The sequence below is a fragment of the Dasypus novemcinctus genome, chromosome 9 (genome assembly GCF_030445035.2).
Source record: "Dasypus novemcinctus isolate mDasNov1 chromosome 9, mDasNov1.1.hap2, whole genome shotgun sequence".
NCBI classification, from domain to species: Eukaryota; Metazoa; Chordata; class Mammalia; order Cingulata; family Dasypodidae; genus Dasypus; species Dasypus novemcinctus.
In genome coordinates this window covers 89882303-89908586 of record NC_080681.1, presented here as the reverse complement: position 1 = coordinate 89908586, position 26284 = coordinate 89882303, and the positions used below count along the sequence as shown (strand labels likewise).

General features: G+C 40.5%; 1 protein-coding gene and 1 pseudogene across 6 annotated transcripts in view; one reads left to right on the top strand and one right to left on the bottom strand.

The window, feature by feature from the left end:
• Positions 1-26284, top strand: part of ST3GAL3 (ST3 beta-galactoside alpha-2,3-sialyltransferase 3) — a 319352-nt gene that overhangs the window by 67489 nt on the left and 225579 nt on the right. The window lies entirely within an intron of this gene.
• LOC139439580 (mitochondrial carrier homolog 1 pseudogene) lies at positions 7723-18044 on the bottom strand (annotated as a pseudogene).

The window sequence follows — 26284 nt, the reverse complement described above, 5'->3', positions numbered from 1 at the left end:
GAAAAAAGAACAAAGTTGGATGATTCATACTACCTGATTTTAAGACTGCAGTAATCAAGATAGAGTGGGTTGGCATAGAGATGGATACATAAATCAATGGAATAGAAAAGAGAATCCAGATATAGATCTATACATGTATGGCCAATGGGGTTGTTTTTTTCAAAGATTTATTTTTTTTATTTATCCCCCCACTTGCCACCTGCTTGCTCTCTGCTTTCTGTGTCCATTTGCTCCACGTTCTTCTGTGTCTCCCTTTGTTGTGTCATCTTGCTGTGCCAGCTCTCTGTGGGTGCAGGCTGTCAGCTGTCTGTGGGCGTGGGCCAGCTTGCCTTCACAAGGAGACCCTGGGAAGCGAACCCAGGGCCTCCCATATGGTAGATGGGAGCCCAACTGGTTGAGCCACATCCGTTCCCTGGCCAGTGGATTTTTGACGAAGTTGCCAAGGTGATTCAATCGAGAAATGATAATTGCTTCAATAATAGTTGCATAAATATGAACCCCAACTCCTTTCTCTCACCATAGACAAAATTAATTCAGAATGGATCATACACCTAAATGGAAGACCTAAAACTATAAAATTCATAGAACAAAATATAGGGGAGACCTTGAGTTTGGCAAAGATTTCTTCAATAAGGCACAAAAAGCATGGAAAATATTAATAGTTTGGACTTCATCAAAAGTAAAAACCTTTTATCTTTTAAAACAAACTGTTAGAAAAATTTAAAGGGAAGTTACAGACAGGGAAGAAAATACTTGCAAAAGACACCTACAACACAGGACTTGTATCTAGAATACATAAAAACTCTTAAAAGTCAGTAATAAGAAGACAAACAGTCCAGTTAAAAATGGGCAAAGATATGAATAGTTTCTCCACCACAGTAGATATACTGATGGCATGTGAGCACATGAAAAGATGCTCAACATCACCATTAGGAAAATGCAAATTAAAACTATAGTAAGATACTACTCTATGCCATTTAGAATGGCCAAAATTAAAAGATAGACTCTAGCAGGTCTTGGCAAGGATGTGGAGCAACTGTAATGTTTATACACTGGTGGGAATGTAAAATGGTACAACTATTTAGGAAACTAGTTTGGCAGTTTCTTACAGTTAAACATTCACCTAACAAACCTCTAGCCAATCTAAGAAAAATGAAAGCATATGTCCATACAAAGACTGGTACATGGATGTTCCTAGCAGGTTTGTTTGTAATAGTTAAAAATTGTAAACACCTCATATATACATCAACAGGATAAATAAGTTATGGTATATCCATATCATGTAATGCTACTCAACAATCAAAAGAAATGAACTACTGACACATGCAGTTATGTGGATGAATCTCAGAATAATCATGCTAAGAGAAAGAAACCAGACACAAAAATATATGATTCCATTTATATAAAAATTCTGGAAAATGCAAATGTATTTATAGTGATAAAAAACAGGTTTTTGATAGCTTGTGAATAGGATGGAGTGTGGGGGAAAAAGTGTGGATTTAGAAGGGCATAAGGAAACTTTTGAGATTGATGGATATGTTCATTACCTTAACAGTGGTTTCATAGGTGTTTCACATATGTCGAAATTTATCATATTTGGGAAGTGGATTTGGCTCAACTGATAGAGCATCCGCCTACCACATGGGAGGTCAAGAGGTCAAACCCAGGCCCTCTTGACCCATGTGGTGAGCTGGCCCACATGCAGTGCTGACGCGCACGAGGAGTGCTATGCCATGCAGGGGTGTCCCCCGTGTAGGGGAGCCCCACACGTAAGGAGTGCACCCCATAAGGAGAGCCACCCCACATGAAAAAAGCACAGCCTGCCCAGGAGTGGCGCCACACATAGGGAAAGCTGACACAGCAAGATGACACAACAAAAAGAGACACAGATTCCCGGTGCTGCTGACAAGAATCCAAGCGGACATGGAAGAACACACAGCAAATGGACACAGAAAGCAGACAACGGGGGGTGGGAAGGGGAGAGAAATAAATTTTAAAAAATAAAAATAAAAAATTTTAAGCAAAACAAAACATAAGCTTTAAAAAAAATTATCAAATTTTACCTCTTTTATATGGGCAGCTTATTGTATGTCAACTCTACTTAAGTAATGCTGTTTTAAAAAACTAGCCATAGAAAAATGACCAGTTACCTTCAAAGGAACAACAATCAGATTGATAATTGATCTCTTCAGGGCAGCAATAAAAGTCAGTGGACAGTAGGCTGTTTTATTCAATTTAAAGAAAAGAACTGTCGGGAAATGGATGTGGCTCAACTGATAGGGCTCCTGTCTACCATATAGGAGGTCCAGGGTTCGATGCCCAGGGCCTCCTGGTGAGGGCAAGCTGGCCCACATGGCTAACTGGCCCATGCAGAGTGCTGGCCCTTGCTGGAATGCCACCGCACAGGAGTGCCCCCCTGCGTGGGAATGCCACTCAGCACGGGAAAGCCGCCCTGTGCAGGAGTGCCAGCTGATGCTGAGAGCTGGTGCAGCAAGATGACTCAACAAGAGACAAAGAGGAAAGAAAATAAGAAGATGTAGCGGAACAGGGAGCTGAGGTGGCGCAAGAGAGTAATCACCTCTCTCCCACTCCGGAAGGTCCCAGGATCAGCTCCTGGAGCCGCCTAATGAGAATACAAGCAGACACAGAAGAATACACAGTGCATGGACACAGAGAGCAGACAATGGAGGTAATGGGAAGGTGGGGTGGCGGGGAGAAATAAAATAAATCTTTAAAAAAAAAAAAAAAGAAATGGTTAACCTAGAATCTGTATATGCAATTAAACTGTGTTTCAAGAATAAGACCATTTCAGACAAACAGTGAAGAAAGTTCACTACCAATAGCTGCTTATAAAGTATAAACTTCAGAAGGAAGATACAGGAAGGAATGATGAGCAAGGAAAATGGTCAACATATGGGTAAATCTAAATAAACATTAGCTGCATAAAACAAAAACAGGGAAACGGACTTTGGCCCAGTGGTTAGGGCGTCCGTCTACCACATGGGAGGTCCGCGGTTCAAACCCCGGGCCTCCTTGACCCGTGTGGAGCTGGCCATGCGCAGTGCTGATGCGCGCAAGGAGTGCCTTGCCACGCAAGGGTGTCCCCCGCATGGGGGAGCCCCACGCGCAAGGAGTGCGCCCGTGAGGAGGGCCACCCAGCGTGAAAGGAGAGTGCAGCCTGCCCAGGAATGGCGCCGCCCACACTTCCCGTGCCGCTGACGACAGAAGCGGACAAAGAAACAAGATGCAGCGAGTGGACACCAAGAGCAGACAACCAGGGGAGGGGGGGAAATTAAATAAATAAATAAATCTTTAAAAAAAAAAATAAAAAAAAATAAAACAAAAACAGTTTTGTCCAATATTTGGCATTATAAAAACAAAGGGATGGAACTGTATAGTCTACCAGTCATCAATAGCATATACACTGAGAGAGAATGTTAAGAGTTAAAATATTTTCCTTGCATTGTTTGGTAGGAGAGTTAAATATATTGATAAACTTAAACTTTATTAAGTTAAATTTCCAGGTAAAAATTATAGAAGGAAAAATGTAATGAGGGAAAAATAAAGACTGGAAAGTCAATGAAAGAAAATATAATGTTGATGGAAGAGGTTACCACTTAATATCTGAAATTGAAAGCTGAATTTATTGGTATTTTAAGCAAGGGAGTGCTATATTTATACAACACAGTCTTTCTGAGCAAAGCAGAGAGCTGTCTTTGTAGCAGTGGTTCTCAAAATTTGGTCTAAACTATTTCACTGACACCAAAAACATGAGCAACAAATGAAAAAATAGATAAAATAAACATGCAAATTAAAATCGTTTGTACTTCAAAGGACATTATCAAGAAAGCAAAAAGACCTACAGAAAGGGAGAAAATAGTTGCAAATCATTTATCTGATAGGGGTTTAATATCCAGAATATATAAAGAACTCCTTAGTTCAACAACAACAAAAAAGACAACCCAATTAAAAATGGGCAAGGTTCTTGAATAGACATATCTTCAAAAAAGATGCACAAATGGCCAATAAGCATTTGAAAAGATGCTCAACATTGGTAGTCTTCAGAGAAATGCAAATCAAAATTACAATGAGATACCACTTCACACCTTCTAGGATGGCTGTTATTTTTAAAAGGGAAAATAACAAGTATTGATGAAGATGCAGAGAAATTGGAGTCCTCTTACATTGTTGGTGGGAATGTGAAATGGTGTGCTGCTGTGGAAAACAGTTTGGCGGTTCTTCAGAAGGTTGAACATAGAATTAATTACATGTGACTGTCCAGCTTCTAGGTATATGCCCAAGAGAAATGAAAACATGTCCATGCAAAAACTTGTACACAAAAGTTCATAGCAACATTATTCATAATAGTCAAAAGTGGAAACAACCCAAATGTTCATGATTCATAAATGGATAAATAAAATATGATACAGCCATATAACAGAATATTATTCAGCAATAAAAAGGAATGAAGTACTGATACATGGATGAATCCTGAAAACATTATGCTAAGTGAAAGAAATTAGTCACAAAGGACCACATATTGTGTGATTCCATTTGTATGGCATGTCCACAGTAAGCAAAGCTATAGAGACAGAAGGTAGCTTAGTGGTTGTCCAGGCCTGGGTAGGAAGGTGGTTAAGGGAAATGGGGACTGACTTCTAATGGGATTTCTTTATGGAGTGATAAAAGTTTTCTAAAATTGGTTGTGGTAATGTTTGTACAACTCTGTGATATATGAAAAACCAGTGAATTGTGCACTTTAAATATGTGAATAATATGGCATGATATATATATATATATATATTTTTTTTTTCTCTTTTAAATTATAGTAAATGGTTCTAGATGAAAAGTTATTGAGGTTAAACAGTAGCAGTGCTATATCCAAACACTGAAAACATGGAAAAATATTTATAAAGGTGGCTTTTTTTTAATGAAAATTTTTGAAATTAAGTACTTAAAACCAAAAATTTAAAAATAGAGTCTTATATAACAATTATTTTGTGGTTATTTTAAATATGACTGGATTCTCAGTTTCAGACTTTTTTTTTCTCTCTTTTTTTAAAATTAAATTGTCTTTTTTAAAAAAGATACATGGATCACAAAAAATGTTACATTAAAAAATATGAGATTCCCACATTCCCCCCTCCCCTCCCATATCAACAACCTCTTTCATCATTGTGGCACATTCACTGCATTTGGTGAATACCTTTCGGAGCACTGCTGCACTGCATGGATTATAGTTTACATTGTAGTTTACACTCTTCCCCAGTACAATCAGTAGGTTACAGCTGGATAGATGGGGCATTTTCCGGGACTTAGAGCTGTCCTAAATGATATTGCAGGGACAGATGTTGGGCATAATATATTAAGAATTATATCTCTTTTTTTTTCCATTTTAAAGATTTATTTATTTATTTATTTCTCTCCCCACCCCCACCCCCACCCCGGTTATCTGTTCTCTGTGTCTTTTTGCTGCATCTTCTTCTTTGTCCACTGTTGTTGTTAGCAGCACGGGAAACTGTGTTTCTTTTTGTTGCGTCATCTTGTTGCGTCAGCTCTCCGTGTGTGCGGCGCCATTCCTGGGCAGGCTGCACTTTCTTTTGTACTGGGCGGCTCTCCTTACAGGGCGCACTCCTTGCGCGTGGGGCTCCCCTACGCAGGGACACCCCTGCGTGGCACGGCACTCCTTGCGCGCATCAGCACTGCGCGTGGGCCAGCTCCACACGGGTCAAGAAGGCTGGGGTTTGAACCGCGGACCTCCCATGTGGTAGATGGATGCCCTAACCACTGGGCCAAGTCCACGTCCCAAGAATTATATCTTAAAGCAGTTATATAAAAAACATTGGAAGCACAACAAAATGATATGGTAAAAATTAATCCAGGTATATCAGTCAATAATTATAATTTAGGGAAATGAACTTGGCTCAATGGATAGAGCATCCGCCTACCATATGGGAGGTCCATGGTTCAAACCCAGGGTCTCCTTGACCCATGTGGAGCTGGCCCACACGCAGTGCTGATGTGCTCAAGGAGTGCCGTGCCACGCAGGGGTGTCCCCTGCATAGGGGAACCCCACACGCAAGGAGTGCACCCCGTAAGGAGAGCCACCGAGTGCAAAAGAAAGTTCAGCCTGCCCAGGAGTGGCGCAGCACACATGGAGAGTTGACGCAGCAAGATGATGCAACAAAAAGAGACACAGATTCCCAGTGCCGCTGACAAGAATAGAAGTGGACACAGAACACACAGCAAATGGACACAGAGAACAGACAACTGGGGCAGGGTGGGGGAAAGGGGAGAGAAATTAAAAGAAAAAAAGCAATGAAGAAGATGGAGAAAGAGAAAAAAAAAAAAGAAAAAAATTATAATTTATGTAAATGGTCTAAACTCTTCATTTAAAAGACAAAGATTGTAAGACTGGATAAATATTAAAACTAAAATTTACTTATAAGAGATATGCCTAAAATGTTGAAGGCAGAGAGAAGTTGAAAAGGAAAGGATTGAAAAGGATATATTAGGAAAATACTAAACAAAGGAATGTAGGGCTTACTATAGAAATATAACATAAAACAGACAAGGTTAAAAAATTACTTGAGATAAAGTGGGTCACTACATATTGATAAAAGTTTCAAATCACTAGGAAGATACAACAATTCTAACCTTACATACCTCTGATAATGTGCATTTAAATATAAAAAGCAAAAATCAACAAAACTACCAGGAGAATAGATAAGTTTGGTATCATAATGGTGATTTGGAAGACATACCTCCCATTAATTGATACTTAGGTATTTTTAATAATGGATTATCTAGACCACTGCACCCAGAAATTGGAAAATATACATTCTTTTCACACGCACATTTAACATTTTGAAAATAGGCCTGGTACCAAGTCATAAATCAAGTCAACAAATTTCAGACCACCTTCTTTACCCACACTGTAAGTAAATTAGAAAACAATAACGAAAAGTTAATTTTAAAACATCCACACCTTTATAACTATAAAGACAACACTTCTGAATAAACCATGGGTCAAAGAAGTCATAGTAGGAGTCGTAGAATACTTAGAACTGAATGATCATGAAAATATCTTATTTTAAAAATTAATGAGATGCAGTTAAATAGCATGTTTTGATAAATATTTAGTCTTAAATGCGAATATTAGAATAAAAGCATATTACTTAAGGCTGATTTCATCCTCCCCCCCCCCAAATCAAATCACCACCAATACATTTATTTTCTGAGATGTAAGGGCCACATCTTATGAATTTTTAAAACAGAATAAGACTAGAGACATTGATCAGCAGAGCTTCTGGATATTCATGTCTGCATAGATAACAAGGTCCTAGCAGCCTTCACCATTAAGATGGCCATTAATTGAGGGGGCACAATCTAAACAATTACATGATTTCCCATTCCAAAGAAGGTGCTGCCCTCATATCAGAAAAGTAGTGTTGAAAAAACAAAGGCAGAACCTAGCAATCGCCTTCTAGCATAGGCTGAGACATGATGGCCTTGTGAAAGGGTATTGCACCCTATTTACAAAGTGGGAGTGATGCTTTCAGCTGAGCTGTAGGATGAGAACTGGGTGTGAGCAGGGGTGGAATGTGACCCTATTAGCCTTTCCCTGTTCAACCTCTACAAGACTTTCTCCAGCCCTCTATACATGGTAAGTCTGGGAAGTGAGGGGATTCTGCTCCAATCCCCCGAGCCCACCACACCATCCTACCTCAACTGGGCACAGCCCCATCCCCGCCCCCAATCCCACACCTGGACAGACACATGGCAAATATGGAAAATGAAGCCAGGCTGGGCTGGAGCATACCTAGGTGTTTCTGGGTTGGAGTCATCTTGTCCTGCAGGTGCCCTAAAATGATCAGGCCTCACCCGCAAGGCCAGGCTAAGACTGTGTTTTCTCATGATTCAGGTTACTGGAGGGTAGAGCAGGAATCTGATGACATTGGACTGGAGCTGTTGTCACACTTGGGTACTTCCAGCAGTGGATCCAGGATTTGAATAATGGGAAGTATGGCGGTAGTACAGTCTGCAGCCAGCAGTTGTTCACAGCTATGAGATCACTGACCAGGAGTTAGGGTCAGGTCAACATGCTCGTTGCAACCCCCATCACAAATTCGGTATCGCTGTGGATGGTCAGGGTCTTGCTGAGGCTCTGGTTTACCAGGTAGGCATTGATGAGGTGGGCCAGCAAGTTACAGCCCCACAAGGAAACCACATTTCCCAGGAGGTGACGGATTAGGCCAAAAAAAAGCATCTCAGCAGCCCCTCCTCTTTGTAAATCTTCCCAATGGTCCCCAGCATGCCACTGTAATTGGTGTCTGGTCCCACAAACTGGACCACACAGAGCATGGACGGGACGTGCAGAGCGTGGACGAGGATGCCAGACAGGCACTGCGTCATCATCCCGTACGAGGACTTCTTCACTGCTGTATACAGAGAATTCTTCATATCATCCGTGGACACTGGCACGATCTCATCGGGAGAGAAAGCCTTCATCGTGCTGCCCGGGGTTACAGTGGAGAGGGTGTCGGACTTCAGCGGGGTGCTCAGGCCTCAGAACAGTTCCATGTTCCCATGCACTTGGGCCCGGGTATTTGGCCTGGGTGAAGAAGCTCGGCAGGTAAAGGACTGCCCTCCCCAGCACACTGATCTCAGGTGTGGCGGACAGAGGCGCAGAGGCTCATACCCCACTTGGTGGGCGGGGCGTTGTCCCGGAAGCCCAGGCCCCTGGCTGCGCTATCCCCTGCCGGCCGAGGGCGGCGCCACCGTGCGCCCGCAGCAGGTCGCGAGCCTAGGGCGGCACTTCCGGGTCCCAAGTCCCCTTGGCGCTGGACAGCTAGGGCACTCCCCACCACTGGAGGGGCGGGTGCCCGCCTTCCTCCCAGGGTAAGTTCATTTTAAAAGACCAGGAATTTAAGAAATACAGAAGTCAAGGCAGTGGTTGGCAAATGAGAGTTGTATGATAGCTTTGTGGTCTTAGGGAACCTTCTATCTTGTTCCATCACCCTGACTTCCCTACGGTTGTAGATGGCTGTTTGAGTTTCAACTTTTGACCCCACATCTAACCAACTTGAAGAAGGAATGGACAACAATAACAACAAAAAAGTCTCAGCTGTTTCCTTTAAAGATACTTGGAGAAGATACACCTGACCATTCTATTTGAGGTCCATTGACCAGAACTTAGTCCTGTGGCCACATGTAGATAGAAAGGTGGCTGTAAATTGTCTTTATTCCAGTGACCATGGAATAAAACAAAACGAAAACAGAAGTTCATTTACTAAAGAAGAGAGAATAGGTATTGGGGATAACCAGCTGTCTTTGCTGCAAGGACAGTCAAAATTGATAAGTTGAACATCCAACTGAAAAAGTTAGGAAAAAACAAAAGAATAAACCCAACAAAAGTAAATAATAAATGTGAAGATAATTAATGAACTAGAAAACAAAGATATAAAAGAAATGATCAACAAAGCTGAAAGTCCTTAGAAAAGATTAATAGTAGATAAACTTCTGGAAAGATTGACTTAAAAAGAAAGAAGGAACAAAGAATTTAGATCTGAAGAGGAAGGCATAACTGTAGTACTGAATTGATTAAATAGATAAGATTTTATGAACCAATACTTTAGAAAACTTAGGCAAATGGATAAATTCTTGGAAATATATAACTGACTAAAACTATCTAGAAGAAAGAAAATACCATGTCCAGATAGTTTTACAAGTAAGTTTTACCAGACTTTCTAGGAACAGTTGATTTCAGTTTTACCTAAACTCTAGCAGGAACTAATATAAGTAATATTTGGTAACTATGAAAACATGAATGTGTAGGAAGATTCAGTATTATATATGTTAATTCTTCTTAAATCGATCGCTAGATTGAAAACTTAGAATGAAAATTCTATCCTTTTTTTCCTTCATGGCACTTGACAAGCTGATTCTAAAATGTATATGGAGTAAAGTGTCATAAATAGCCTAGACATTTTTTTGAAGAGGAATCAGGCAGGAGGCTTGTTCTTCCAAAGTTAAAAATTTATTATAAAGCTCTAATAATTAAAAATGTTGCTTTGATGCAGGGATAGACAAATAGACCAATACAAAATGGAAACCTATTATATGAAGAGCTGCCCTAACTGAGGACTACTGCTTAACCATATGAGAAGAAAAATTAGTGTGGATTCCTGTCTCTCACCATACACAAAAATTAATTTTGAATATATTAATGACATAAATGTGATAGGAAAAACTGTTTTTAAAAAGGTGGGAGACTGTCTATGTGATTGCCGGAGAGACAGTGTATTAATTTCCTGGCTGTCCTAAGTACCACAAACTCAGTGGCTTAGAATTTATCCTCTCACAGTTCTGGAGTCTAAGACTCTAAAATTAAGTTACTGGAAGGACCATGCTCTTCTGTGGCCCTGGGGAAGAATCCTTCATTGCCTCTTCCTAGTTTTTGATAGTGGCCAACAATCATTGTTGCATGATTTATAGCTGCATAACTCCAGTCTGCCTGCCTTCCCGTGGTGCTCTCCTCCCTGTGTCTGTCTGTATCTCCTTTCCTCCTCTTATGAGGACACCAGTCATATTGGATTAAGGGCCCACCCTACTCCAGAAGGACCTCATCAAAGCTTAACTAATTATATCAACAATGACCCTATTTCTCCATAAGGTCCAATTCTGAGGAACTGGGGTCTAGGACTTCAACAGATCCTTTTGGAGGCACAATTTAACCCATAACAGGTGGGGAAGGGTTTATGCTTGAAACATATGAGAAGGCAAAGTATGATCAATGTAAGCACATAAAGAAAAAAATTGGTAAGTTCAACTATATTAAAATTAAGAATTTCTGTTAAAGATGCCATGAAGACAATGACAAGACAAGTCACAAATTGGTGAAGCTCTTTACAGCACAAGTAACTGACTAAAGGTTAGTTTTCAGAATGTATAACAACTCCTCAGATCAATAAGAAAAGACCAGTAACTCAGTGGAAATCATGGGCATTAATAGATATTCCATGGAGGAAGAAGCACAAACGGCCAACAAATACGAAAAATGTGAAAAATGCACAAACATATGAGAATTAACCACAATTTTATACCCATCAGAATGACAAAAAACAAAGTCTGAAAATACCAGATATTGGTGAGAATGTAAAGCAGTGGGAAATATACACTACTGATAGAAATATAATTTGATATAACAAATATAAATTGGAAGTAATTTAATATTACCTAGTAAAGTTGAACATGTGTATACCCAAGGACCTAGCAATTCCATTGTTTGGTCAGAAACTTAGGAGGGAGCAGATGTAGCTCAAGTGGTTGAGCACCCATGTACAAGGTCCTGTGTACAAGGTACAAACCTGCGTACCTCCTAAAACCAAAAGCAAACAAACAAATGAAAAAAAATCAATGCTCATTGAAGATGAGAAGTAACTCAGTGGTTGAGTGCCTGCTTCCCGTGTACAAGATCCTGGGTTCAATCCCCAGTATCTGCTAAAAAAAAAACTTAGGGAAACTCTTATACATGTGTCTCAGGAGATTTGCATAATAATGTTCATACTAATTATTTTTAATGATAAAAAATACAAAATTTTAGAGAGTGATTATCTCTAGATATATAGAGATTGGGAAGGGATGCATAGATCTTCAAAGATACTAGTAATCTTTTATTTCTTCAGCTGGCATTGGATATATAGTTTTTTTATTATTACTACCTAAAAAGGGTTGACAAACTATGGCCCACATAAATAAACTTTTATTGGAATGCAGCCACACTTATTTGTTTGTTTACTGTTCGTAGCTGCTTTCATACTACAATATAGAGTTAAGCAGTTGCAACAGAGACCATATAGTACACAAAGCCTAAAGTATATACTGTCTGGTTCTTTACAGAAAAATTTTGCCAACCCTTGATTTAAACTACTCATATATGTTACATATACTATTTTGTATGTGTTACATGTTTCATAACTTAAACATAATAAAAATTGCCTTAAAAATAAAGATAAGCTCTATATTTCATTACCTGAAAACAATAAAATGACTAAAAAGATGACAATATGGAGAACAGGAGGGAAAAGATAATAAAGTGTAAGGAGTAATTCAAGAGAGCTAATAGCTGTGTAATAGGTGCCCCAGTAAGAGAGAATGGAGGAAATGAATGGGAGAAAAATCATCAAAAAAGTAATTTAAGAAATTTTTTTCCCCAGAACTTAAGGACTTGAGTTTCCATACTGAGGTGGCCCATTGAGTGCCTAGTACAGTTGATGAAAAAGGTCCACACCAAAGCATATTATTGTAGCATTTCAGAGCAACGAGATTGATGGACCCATTTTCTTATTCAAAAGCTCGGGAATCAGAAGGGCTTTGGGTTGTAACCAAACCAAAAAAAAAAAAAAAAAAAAAAATCTGGACATTATAAGACAATGGATCTTTGCCTTCAAAAAGAGAGAAAATAATTTTGAACTTAGAATTCCATACTCAGCTATATTATGAAACAGCATATTTTCAAACATACAATGTTAAAAAAATGTACCTGTCATGCACTCTTAGGAAGTTTTTGGAGGATGTGCCCCAACAAAACAAGAGAACACATTAGACTCAGAAAGCAGTGACCCCAATACAGCAGAGAGATAAAGGAATTCCCAGAACGATTGGGAGAGAAAATCTCAGGCTGGCAGCCTTGCCATAGCCTAGAGAGCAGCCAGTTCAAATGGGTGGAGTATGTCAGGAGGGCTGCCTCCCAGAGAATGTGGAAATGGATAGATTCCTTTATGAGTTCGAAGGTATTGGGAAGAATTTTACATTTCTGTGGGAAATTTTGAGAATGAATTAAGGATAAATGCATAGAAAACTAAGAAAACAAAAAAGACTCATTCATTTTCCCACACATGGCTTATAATGTACATAATATTTTACATAGTTACATTTATATTTACCCTGAGTATTGATTTAACTAATTACTATGTCATAATTTATCTTAAATTCATTTTATTGATACATATTAATAAAATATACAATTCATCCAAAGTGTACAATCAATTTTATTGACCTTTTCAAAGAACCAGCTTCTGGTTTTGTTGATTTTCTCTTTTGTTTTTTGTTTTGTTCTCAGTTTCATTTATTTCTGCTCTAATCTTTATTATTTCTTTCCTTCGACTTGTTTTGGAAATGGTTTACTGTTCTTTTTCTAGTTTCTCCAGTTGTTCAGTTAAATCTTTGTTTTTAGCTCTCTCTTCTTTTATAATACAGGCATTTAGGGCTATACATTTCCCATTCATCACTGCCTTCACTGTATCCCATAGGTTTTGGTAAGTAGTGTTCTCATTTTCATTCACCTCAATATATTTACTAATTTCACTTACAGATTGTTCTTTAACCCACTGATTATTTAGGAGTGCATTGTGCAGCCTCTACACATTTGCGAATTTACCTCTTTTCTGTTTATTATTGATTTCCAGTTTCATACCATTATGACCTGAGAATGTGCTTTGTATAATTTCAGTCTTTTTATGTATGCCCAGACTTGCATTATGACCTAACATGTGATCTATCCTGGAGAAAGATCCATGAGCACTTGAGAAGACTGTATAACCTGCTGCATATGGGTGCAACATTCTTTGTATGGTCTGTTAGGTATAGCTCATTTATCATATTGTTCGAGTTCCCTGTTTTCTTGTTGGTCCTCTCTCTAATTGCTTTATCTAATGATGTGAGTGATATGTTGAAGTCTCCAACTATTATTGTAGAGATGTCTGTTTCTCCCTTTAGTTTTGCCAGAATTTGCCTAGTATATTTTGGGGCACCCTGGTTAGGTGCATAGATATTTATGACTATTTCTTCCTGGTGGGTTGTCTCTTTTATTAATATGTAATGACCTTCTATATCTTTTATAACCTTTTTTTTCTTTTAAAATCTGTTTTATCCAATATTAATATAGCTACTTTTTTTTTCTTTTTTTTGATTACTGTTTTTGTGGAGTATTTTTCCATCCTTTCACTTTCAGCCAGTTTGTATCCCTGGGTCTAAGGTGAGTTTCTTGTAAGCAGCAGCATATGGATGGTTCATATTTTTTTATCCATTCTCTCAGCCTATATTTTTTGATTGGGGAGTTTAATCCATTCACATTCAATGATATTACTGTAAATACATTATTTACTTCCACCATTTTATTCTTTGGTTTTCATATGCCATATCTTATTTTTGTCCTTTTACTCTTTTGGTTATCCTTTCTGCTATTGTTTTTTCTACACACTCCTCTGAGTCTCTCTCCTGTCTTTTTCTTTCAGGCTCTAAGACTTCCTTTAATATTTTCTGCAAAGGTGGATTCTTTTTAATGCACGCTCTTAGATTCTGATCGTTTATGAATATTTTATACTTCATATTTGAAGAACAGTTTTGCTGAATAAAGAATTCTCAGCTGGCAGTTTTCTTTTTCAGTATCCTAATTTTATCATACCACTGTCTTCTCACCTCCATGGTTCTGATGAGAAATCCACACTAAGTCTTTTGGACATCCTTTGTGTGTGATGGTTTGCTTTCTCCCTTACTGCTTTCAAAATTTTCTCTTTATCTTTGATGTTTGACATTCTGAGTAGTATGTTTCTTGGAGTAGTTCTATTCATATGAGTGGGGTTTGGTGTGCTTCTTGGACATATAATTCATATCTTTTGTGAGAGTTGCAAAATTTTCAGCTATTGTTTCCTCAAATATTCCTCCTGCCCCTTTCCCTTCTCTTCTCCTTTTTAAACTACCATGATGTGTTTGTTGTTGCATTTCATGTTATCATTCAACTCCCTGAACTCCTGCTCTATTTTTTCCATTCTTTTCCCTCTTCAATTTCAGCTGTTCTGTGTTCAGTATCACTTATTCTTTCTTCTGTCATTTTGAGCCTGCTATTGTATGCCTCTGATGTGTTTTTGATCTCACTTATTGTGTCTTTCCTTCCCATAAGTTCTGTTACTTTTCTATTCAGGTTTTCAAATTCTTCTTTGTGTTCGCTCAGTGTCTTCTTGATGTCCTTTATCTCTTTAGCCACATTGTCTTTCAACTCATTAATTTGATTTTGGAAATATGTGTACATCTCATTGATAAGTTGTGTCAAATTCTGTGTTTCTTCTGGGGCTTTGATATATTCATTTTCTTGGACCATTTCTTTTTTTTTAAAGATTTATTTTATTTATCTCCCACCCCCCCTGTTGTTTGCTCTCTGTGTCCTTCACTGTGTGCTTTCTGTGTCTGCTCGTCTTCTCTTTAGGAGGCACTGGGATCTCCCATGTGGGAGAGAGGTGCTCAATTGCTTGAGCTACTTCCACTCCTGCTTCGTTGTGTCTCTCATTGTGTTTCCTCTTTATTTATTTATTTATTAATACCCCCTTTTTTTTTTAAGACTTATTTCTCCCCTCCCCCCCCCCCCCATTGTCTGCTCTCTGTGTCTATTTGCTGTGTGTTCTTCTGGGTCTGCTTGCATTCTCGATGGCACCAGGAATCTGTGTCTCTTTTTGTTGTGTCATCTTTGCAGTGTCAGCTCTCCATGTGCGCGACACTACTCCTGGGCAGGCTGTGCTTTTTTTGCACAAGGCAGCTCTCCTTGCGGGTTGCACTCCTTGCGTGTGGGGCAGCCTACACGGGGGACACCCCTGCGTGGCACGGCACTCCTTGTGCGCAGCAGCACTGCATGTGGGCCAGCTCACCACACGGGCCAGGAGGCCCTGGGTTTGAACCCTGGACCTCCTGTATAGTAGAAGATGCCTTATCAGTTGAGCCACATTTGCTTCCCTTTCCATTTTTTTAATATGGCTCATAATTTTTTGCTGATGTCTAGGCATCTCATTATGATGATAAGTTTACTTTGATGCTGTATTAGTCAGGGTTTTTTTGGGAAACAGAATCAATAAGATACTTATGAATAGTATGAGATTTATAAGATTCTCTTACATGACTGTGGGAATGTGTAAATCCAGGTTGAGCAGGGACATTGCAAACCAAGGGCTCTGATAAAAGTCCAATGAAGGTCCTTGATGGATTTCCAGGAGATGTTGGCTGACAAAGACAAGCTGGGATATTTTCTCTGAGTGCTAAAATCACTTCCCCTTTTACAGATTCAACTGATTGGATAAAGCATCACTCATTGCTGATGGCAGTCTCCCTGGCTGATGTAGATGTAATCAGCCATCTATACAGTAAGCTCATTGATGACTAAAGCCCATAATTGTCCTTGTATTACAATTAGCCTAGTGCTTCTTGACCAAACAACTGGGCACAATTACCTGGCCAAGTTGACACATTAGCCTAACCATCACAGATGCCCAAACTCTGTCTTTTTAGGGATTTAATAGTGGGGGGCTGTGTTACTGCTGTTCTTTGTTTCTTGGTTCAACCTCTTCTAGGTCTTTAGGACTTTCCCTGTTAGCTGATCCAGTCCAGCCCATGAACCCAGTATTGGGTTGCAGACCTGTTTCCAAGGGCCCTAAGGATAGAGGCTGTAAAGGCCAGAAAAAGCCCTTCTTATTTATTTTTAATTTCCTCACGTGCACTTTCTTGGTCTGCCATAGACGATGTCTTTGGCAGCTCTCAGTTCAATGCCTGGGTTGAAGTGTGTTTGCTGCAACAAGGACGAGATCAATGTGATATAGGTTCTTGTCTGGAGGCTAAGAGCCTCATAATTCAGACTTTCTCAAAGGCAGTTCTCCAACCTTTGCTGGTAGCCTGCTCCTTTTTCCCAGGTAGGAAATATTTCCACTCCCTTCTGCATCCTCAACAACCTCCCCAGTCAGTAGAGGGGGAGATTGAGAGTGTCAAATCTCTTTAGTCTCAGATCTCTTTAGTCCTGATCTGGTTCCCAAAGTAAACAATAGCATGGCCCCACCCAGCCTGGAAGGGCTCTTGGGACACAGCAGACCAAATTTGTGGGTCAAAAGCTGAGTCAGTCTTAGGCTGTGTTCTTCTCTCCCCCCTTTCTTGGGGGGGTGGATCCAAGATTTATCGGTACTCACCCCTCAGTACTTACTATTTATTTGGAACACCATATTGAAAGGCAAAATTGCTGTGTGTCATTTGGGCACCAGATTCAGGCATACTCCTGGGTTTAAATAATAGCTCTGTCACTTTCTTTGTGATCTTGGGCAAGTTCATTGCTGTCTTTGAGCTTTAGTTTTCTTTTCTATAAAATGGGCATAACAATAATGTCTATATCATGGAATTTTTGTGAGAATTAGATTGGTAATGTACATAATGTGCTTATTAACACAGTGCCTGGCACATAAGTACTCTATACATTTTAGTTCTTCCCAGTATTATTGCTTCATGGAACGTTTGGACTATACCAGCTAAGAATCTTATTACCTATCTATTTCAGAATCTGAAAACAGAGGCTGAAACAGTTTCTTTCTCTTGCACATAAAATATGTCTGTTCAGAACTGATATGGCAGATAAATGAGTCATCAGAGACTCAGCTCCTTCCATCTTTTTGCATACCATTCTTGGTATGAAGTTTGTCTCATAGATAACAATTGGAGCTCTAGCCGCCAGCTTTACATTCCAAGCATAAGGAAGGGAGAAAGTCCTAAAAGGTCTTCCCCAGAAGCCCTACCCTAATCTTCTACTTATGTCTCACTAGCCATCTTTATGGATAAGTCTAGAAAATGTAGTTTTTTCAGCTGAGCATATTCCCCAGGGTTCTGTTAGGAAGATAAGATAGTGGTTTTTGGGTTGACAACTATCAGTCTTCTCTGTAGTCTGCCATCTTGGCTGCCCAACCATTCATGAACTTCCTTCTTCCCAAACCTAAAAGACACTAAACCTCTTTCCCAAGAGGGATCTCCAAATCTCATCAAGTTATTCCATCCAACTCTGTTTCCAGGATGTCTGAATATTGTCCAGTCCTCTCTGTTAGCTCTGGGTGTGGCTTCTTTTGGTCTGGCAACCTATAAATTAGAGGATAACTTATCTCCCCCCAAACTCCAAATGAGCCAGATGGTTACAATAAAAACTCCAACTTGGACAGGGGAAAAATGGGAAACACTTACCAGTCCATGGCAGTTACCTAATCCTGCTTGGCAGGAATAGTTAACATTCCCTGTCTGAACTGTGTTGCTCATCTGTCTGCAACTCAGTTGTTCTCTGAGAGAGTCTTCCTGTCCAGTGTTCTCTAGAGCTCTTGCCTCTGCCCTCTGGGTGGTCCTCCTTTATGCATTATCTGCCAAGGTCACATTGGGGTGGACAATGGGAAGACCGCTATAGCAGTCTGATATACTTGATGAATTCCAAAAAGAAATGTTGGATTATGTTTGTAAGCTTATCTGTACCTGGGCATGATTGAGTTATGATTAGGGCGTTGACTCCCCACCCCTTGGTGGGTTGGGACTCACAGATAAAAGGCATGGCAAAGAACAGAGTTGGGGCTTTTAATGTTGGAGTTTTAATTTTGGAGTTTGATGCTGAAGACTTCAACTGGAGCCCTGGGAAGTCAGCATGCAGAGTAAAGAGAAGTCAGCCCCAGGAAGGAAGGAAACTTGAACCCAGAGAAATGCAAGCCCCAGGAACATAGGAACCCAGGAATCCTGAACCCTTACAGACGTCGGCACCATCTTGCTCCAAATAGACTTCAGTGAGGGAAGTAGCTTATGCTTTATGGCTTGGTATCTGAGAAGCTCCTACCCCAAATAAACACTCTTTCTAAAAACCAACCAATTTCTGATATTTTGTATCAGCATCTCTTTGTCTAACTAATACAGCTGCCCTTCCTGCGTGCTGTACAACTGGAGCAACTTACTTACTGTTGGTGGGAATTTGGGAGCCTGGGAATTCTCTTAGGATTTAACAGTCTATTGCAGGCTGGGCTCAGAATTTCTTTGGCTATACTGTTCCCTCAAAAACTTTGTAGTCATATGTATGTTACCAAAATAAAGGTTTTTAGAAACCATAGAACTGCAGAACACAAACAGTGAACCTTAGTATAAACTTTGGACTATAGATAATATAGATTATAGTATCATTATAATAATGTTGTTTCATCAGTTGTGACAAAGACACCAAACTATTGCAAAGAGTTAATAGGGAAAACTGTGTGTGTGATGCGGGGGGGTGGGGTGGGGGTGGTGGTGGGGCGCAATGGGAACTCTGTACTTTCTGGGTGAGTTTTCTGTGAACAAACAACTTCTCTGAAGAAAACAAACAAACCACCACCAAAAACAAAAAACTCAGTAACCAACTAAAAAGCTCTTTTTGAGACAATTGTGGAAATATGAGTATGGACTGAGCATTTGCTTTATTAAGAAATTTGTGTTAATTTTGTTAGATGTGATATATAAAATATCTTTGTATTTTGTAATTATGTTCCAGAAGGAAGTATTTAGGAGTGAAACTGCATGATCCCAGGGACTTGTTTTAAAATAATGCAGCAAATAAGGGGAGAAGGAGATATAAGGTGGGAGGAGGAAGGAATGGGATGGCAGGAACAAGAAAGGAAGGAGAGAAGGAAAGGAAGAAGAAAAGGAAGGAAGGAAGGAAGAAAGGCAGGCAATAAAATGTAATTTTTGAATCTATGGGATGGAGTTCATTATACTATTCTCTTTTAGTTAGAAAACTTTCACTGAAAAGGTTAAAAAAAAAAACCAACCATACGTACAAAAACTTTTCATAAGTAAGTAACCACAACTGCCCAAGATCTTATTTGGACTCTAACATTTTATCTGTTGGCCTCTGCTTGGTCCTTACCTCTAGCACTTGAATTAATGTGGCTACTTTGAGTCCTTTTGAAACAGTAGGCTGGGGTGAGAGGTGATACTATTACTCTGGTATTTTCCTATGGGTTCACTCCAGTTGTTTGACAGAGAACTCAGCTACAGGTTGGAAAAGGTTTGGGGCCACATTTGTTTTTAATCTCCTGTGAAGGTTGCTTCTTGGCAGTCACCCCGTAAAACTGCCTCAATATGGGGTACAATACTACCATTTGTATAGAAAGAGGAAAAGTTGTGTGCACGTTTGTTTATATTTATACATAAGCAAATATATTACATAGATATTTATATACATATGCACAAAATATCTCTGGAAGCATAAAACCTAGAATCAAATAGCTTTGGTTGCCTTCTGAGAAGAAAATTGATAGTTGGGAGAAAAGAGTGGATGAGATTGTCTGAGGAGAGAATATAGAATGAAAGAGGACCAAGAACCAAATCCTGAAGAACGAACAACTAAGGGGTAAGCAGAGGAGGAAAGAGTGGGAAGGAGTTCCAGAAGGAGCAGCCAGAGAGAAAGGGAATGGTAGAGGAAGACACGTTTCAGAAAGGAGATGGTGCAAGGGCATGTGCTCTTTGAGTCAGCATTCACACTTCTAGAAATTCATCTCCAGATATTCTTGCACACTATCAAAATGATCTATGTACAAGGTTATTCACCGCAGCATTGTTTTTAATAGCAAAAGTTTGGGAACAATTTTATTGTTCACCAGTAAGGGACAAGTTAAATAACTTATGGTCTGCCCATCCAGCAGAGTGTGCTGCACCCGTGGAAGGAGGAGACTCTGTACATGTGCATATGAAAAGATTTCTAAAATACATTGTTCAGTGTGAAAAGCAAGGTCCAGAAGTTTGTTTGAGGCTTATAATGTCTTGCACTTTTATCATTGTTCTAAATGGATATAGCTGGTTATGATGTTTCTTATTGCAAAATACTGATTTGTTTGTTTTTCTCTGAACTGTAGTAGTCTACCAATTTGTATATCCTGCTGTATTGTGAGCAATGTTGGCATTGCAAAGGGTGACAAAATCAAAATTTTGTTATTAATTCTGCTCCATTCTGGACCACTCAGAATTGCAGCTGTTTTGTGCTTGCCAAGTGCCTTTTCAGATGGAGGCTTGACATGTAGTAGTCACCCTGAACCACAAGAGGGCAGAAGAACCTTTTGCTTGCCAGTGGACAGATTGGTGCTGGATTTCTTGTAGTGAAATCCTGCATGGTTCAACTAATTCACTTACTAGGCTGTGTGCACCTAGAAGGTAGGGTCTGTGTCTATATCATCAGTGGAGGCAATAGAAGGGTGAGAGAACAGAACATGGATTTTTGGAATGACACATACCTTTTGTTCCTCCTCTTCTGGATAAATTACTTAGGGAACTAGTTAACCTCTATCAGAGCTTGAATATGTAAGACATTAGAGGCATTTATATAAAGCATAATAGTAGGGAGTTGAGGCTTAGGAGTCAGCCAGACCTGACTGAGTCCTGGCTCTGCGACTTTGGGCAATTTATTTAACTTCTGTTAACCGAAGTTCTGTAAAAATAAGTTAAGGATTCAATGAGATCATGCATGTAAAGCACTGTGTTTTAGTGAGCACTTCAGAAGTAACTGCAACAATTTTAACAGTACCAGGCACCTGCAGATGGATAGAGATCCTCAGTAATTTTTATGTGGCTTTGTTATGTAGTCAATAATTTCTTCATTTGATTTCAAGCAGGGTGGTAATATTTTCTTTAGGATAATTTCAAAGCTTCTCTCATGAAGAGCTCATAAAATGTTTATGGTCTCTCATTTTTCATGCAAACAATTAGTCTTTGTTAGAATAGTGCATTCTGAATTCTGGTGGAACATCTCGGTTTTGAAGCTTCTATCCCATTGTCATTTTGTGTATTTTGATTTTGAAAATACAGTATTTGTGCCATATGCTGAGGCAGAACTGGGCAACATATCACATCAGGGATATGGTGCCTATTTCAGATTGGGATCCTGAGAAGCAAACTCTGAGGTGAAGATTAGTGTGGGAAAAGCTCATTAAGGAGTGATTTGGGTGTCAATACCTGTAGAAGGGAAGGGAGGGGAGGGATGCAGGATTGTACAGGGGGAAAAGTTGGGCTGCCGTTTAGCCCATGCTGTGGAATCTCTGAAGTTGGGGTGCCCTTCTGAGTTGGAGTGAGTTGGCCTTTATATTGCCTCCTCAGTTAGTCTTTGGGTGCCACTGGTCATTGAAGGAGGGCTGCCCCAGGAGCGAGTGTGGAACCTGGGCAAGGCAGTTCTCTTCAACCCAGGAATTTCCTGAAGAGGGCTGGCAGCTGAGGGCTTCTGCCCACTGCAGTCCCAGCAGCCGGGACTTCATTCCTTGAAGGGCGAGCTAGTTGGCACATACAGCTTCCACCGCAGTCCCAAGTCACCAGAAAGGGAAAATGAGCACTATGGCTAGCGTAATTTGATGAAAGATAGCTTTAGACAAAGTTGCTTGCAAGTAATATTTAGGGATAATTGGTATTTTAACTTTAAGAATTCAGGATATCTTTTCAGTAAGTCTTGACTATTTTAACAAACTACCCCCAAATCTCAGTGGCTTAACTCAATGAAGATATATTCCTCTCATGCCACAGTCTAGTGCAGGTCTGGACGCAGCGGCAGAATTCTGTTCCATGTAGTTCATTTGGAGACACAGACTCCTCCCATCTGACTCTGCCAGCCTAGGACTTTTGAGTCCTCCACCACCAGGTCCTCTGATCCAGCTCACAGGAGGAATGAGCGAGGACGTGGAGAGTTGCACAGGAAGTTTTGGCAGGTGGGTCTGGAGGTCACGTGCTTTACTTCAACCCATGTTCCATTGACCAGAACTCAGTCACCTGGTCCCACTAACTGTGGAAAACAGACGAGCCATGTGCCCAGGAATATTTTATTGCTTACACCTGTATGGGGGCTTGATTTTGTCACTGTTGGTGAATTAGACTCTTGAAAAACTGTGTATGTTCTAAATTCCTCAGACTTACATGCTTGGCCTGTCACTATCATACTATCATAATTTTACTCACCTGGGAAAGCCAAAATTTCCTGAGAAAGGAGACAGAAAAAAAGGACAGAACAGAATAATACACAGCTGAGAATTTAAGGTTTCTTTGCTCTGAGAAAGAGGCAAACTAACTGCAGGTGTGTGGGTGTGCTTATTTTTAATGGTACAGAAGGAAATTGGGAAACCACTGATCCTGTCATAGAGTTATGAAAACAAGCTATTTTGCCTCCTCTAGTTGGAGCAGGACTGTGTTCAACCTGGTAACCTGGGAAGTGTTGCGTGATCTAGTGTAACAGGCAGGTAAATATACCTTCAAATAGCACTGATAGCTCTTTGCCAGGATTCATGCGATTACCACCCAAGGAGCGCTTGAGCTGGAGGAAGAGAAGCCAAAGTAAAGATATTGGCTACTTTTTGTCAGTCAACAGTTTTCCTGCTGAGCCAGTTTATTTGTTCAGCTTTGTTCTTGGCAGCCGGTTACTATGCGAGGAGCTACCTGGGTCTGAGAAGTTTCCACTGAGAGATCAGACTCATGGAAAGAGAGAGGGCAAGATTCAGTGGCCCCGGGTGGGAAAAGGAAGGCATGAGGTCAAGGAAGGCTTTGAGAAAGAGATGGACTCTGAGGCAGGGACTCTGTGGCGGGTAGGGTAGCACATGGGGGTCTGGGGGAAAGGTTCCACGCAAATAGAACATTACAAATATTTCTGAAGCTATGGTGAGTGATGCCTGAGGAGTGGAGCTGAGGAGAGTAGTGAGACAAAAGGAGAGGAAGGACGGAGTCCTAATGTGTAGGAGTTTAGATTTGATGTGGCAGGGCCATTAAAGGTTCTTATGCCTGATGGAAAGACCTGATGGAAGTATGGTGCTCCAGGCTTTTGTGTGCAGGGGAATTAGCAGAATAGATGTTTCTTCTGGAATTTCTTTTTTTTTTAATTTTAATTTTAATTTTATTTTTTTATTTTTTATTCATTTTTAAAAAAAATATTACATTCAAAAAATATGAAGTCCCATTCAACACCACCGCCCACACCCCCACAGCAACACTCTCTCCCATCATCATGACACATCCATTGCACCTGGTAAGTACATCTCTGGGCATCGCTGTACCCCATAGTCAATGGTCCACATCATAGCCCACACTCTCCCATGTTCCATCCAGTGGGCCCTGGGGGGATCTATAATGTCCCGTAGTTGTCCGTGAAGCACCACCCAGGACAACTCCAAGTCCCGAAAACGCCTCCCCATCTCATCTCTTCCTCCCATTCCCCGCACCCAGCAGCCGCCATGGCCACCCTTCCCACACCAATGCCACATTTTCTCTGTGGACATTGGATTGGTTGTGTCCATTGCACATCTATGTCAAGTGGGGGCTTAGATTCCACATAGATACTGGATGCAATCCTCCTGCTTTCAGTTGTAGGCACTCTAGGCTTCTTGGTGTTGTGGTTGACCTTCTTCAACTCCATGTTAGCTGAGTGGGGTAAGTCCAATAAATCAGAGTGTAGGAGCTGAAGTCTGTTGAGGCTCAGGGCCTGGCTATCATATTGTCAGTCCAGAGATTCAAATCCCCTAAATATATCTTAAACCCCAACACCAACTACAATTCCAGTAAAATAGCATGAAAGTCTTGTGAAAAGAGATCCCATCTGAGTCCAGTTCCATCACGCAGAAACACCAGCTCCAAAGAAGGGCCATCTGACATGGCAGTGAACCCCATCTGCCATGACCATAGAACCTGTGGGTCTCTTTAGCCCCACAGGACCAATACCTGGGGTTATATCTACTTTATCTGTCTCTGAGACTCTGCTCAGGTGTGCATAAGGGCAATCCTTCTGACAACCTCCAGACTCTTTTTTAGAGACTCGTAGCCATATAAACTCATTTCTCCTTTCCATTTCCCCCTTACATTAGGTCAAACAGCATTTTAAAGTCATGTTATTATATGTAGACAGGGATATTCTGCTGATCCGCATTGAACTTTTAATTCAAGGTCATTTTCTAGTTGCATCTTCAGCTGGTATTTGGTAGTGATCCCTCGGTGCCAGGGAGGCTCATCCCCGGGTGTCATGTCCCACGCTGGGGGGAATGCACTGCATCTACATGCTGAGTTTGGCTTCGAGACTGGCCACATTTGAGTAACATGAACGCTGTCAGGAGGAAACTCCCAGGCACAATGCTGCTCTAGGCCTTGTTCTTATTTCAGGCGTATAGGCTCACAAGCATAGTCATTAGTATCAGGAGCCCACTGTTGGACCCTCATTCCTTCCTGGTTCTTACCGTTGCACCTGGGGGACTGCCGCTGCTCCCCTAGGGACCACGACAGAGCACCCCCGGCCAGGAACCCAGTACCCCCCCAACCGTTGTTTTTAATTGTTTCCACTATGAGTATATCTAAACATTACCATGCACCCTGGACATATGCCCTGTATAACTCCCTGTCAACCATATATAGCCTGTCAATAACATCCCATACCAGTATTCCTCCGCCGCCACTGTTGAATCACTCTGTGATCCAAAACTTCCTGTAAAGTGAATCCCAATATAATGTCAGGTTCCTTTACTAGTAAAATGGAATATAGCGATGAGTTTAAAGGTTAGATCTAGAGTACATATTGATTTGGAAAAATTTCTACATCCTATCTTTTTCTTTTCTTTTTTCCCTAATTATTGAGCTTCTCTTCACAAGAGTCTTAGATCACAGTAATTCATATATACAATATACAGTACTCCCACACATCCACCATAAAACCTTTTCCCTTCCACAGCGATAATCTTTTAACTTATTCATATCATATTTACTGAAACTGATGTACAGACTCCAAAAAAATAGCTTTCAAACAAGGTGACATCTGTGCTTACAATGTGGTCCATACTTTAGGATATACAGTTTTCTAAATTTTTTAGTTATCCTATGTTTTACATTATGGTTTAGATTATTAGTCTGTTGTCCCCTATATGTTTTTGGTGTAATATTACATGTTTTATATTCATCCTCGTGTACTCTCGTGAAACTCCTCTCTTGCCCCCACATTTACCTTGGTTCCGTCCATTCAACATCTATTTTCCCCTCCCCTTGGGGCCCACAGCAACAGCCAATCTCCATTTCCCAAGGAGCCACGTCCAGAGATACTTGCAACAGTGTTCAGGGCCTGACTTGCTCAACTGCCCTAATGCCCTGGGAGCCACCCTTTCTCTCGAGAGATACAGTTCTCTCTGTTTGATGGCATTAGTCCTCCCCAGGATGTGGGTCCACCCCAACTCTCACTTCTTGGGTCTCTACCCAATGGTACAACCCACCCTGGCAAAATGAGCATTCAGACATTCCCCAGGAGTCTGTCCCGCATCAGACCATCCCCTCCGAACATCCTAAACAGGTAACCCTCCTAATTATATTTTGATACAATTTTCTCAGCATTTTACTCTCAACCAACACCCGACACTCTCCTATGTTCGTATGTTGCCCCTTCCTCCCCTCAATTTTGTGGGCAATATTACCCATCCGCCCATCCCCA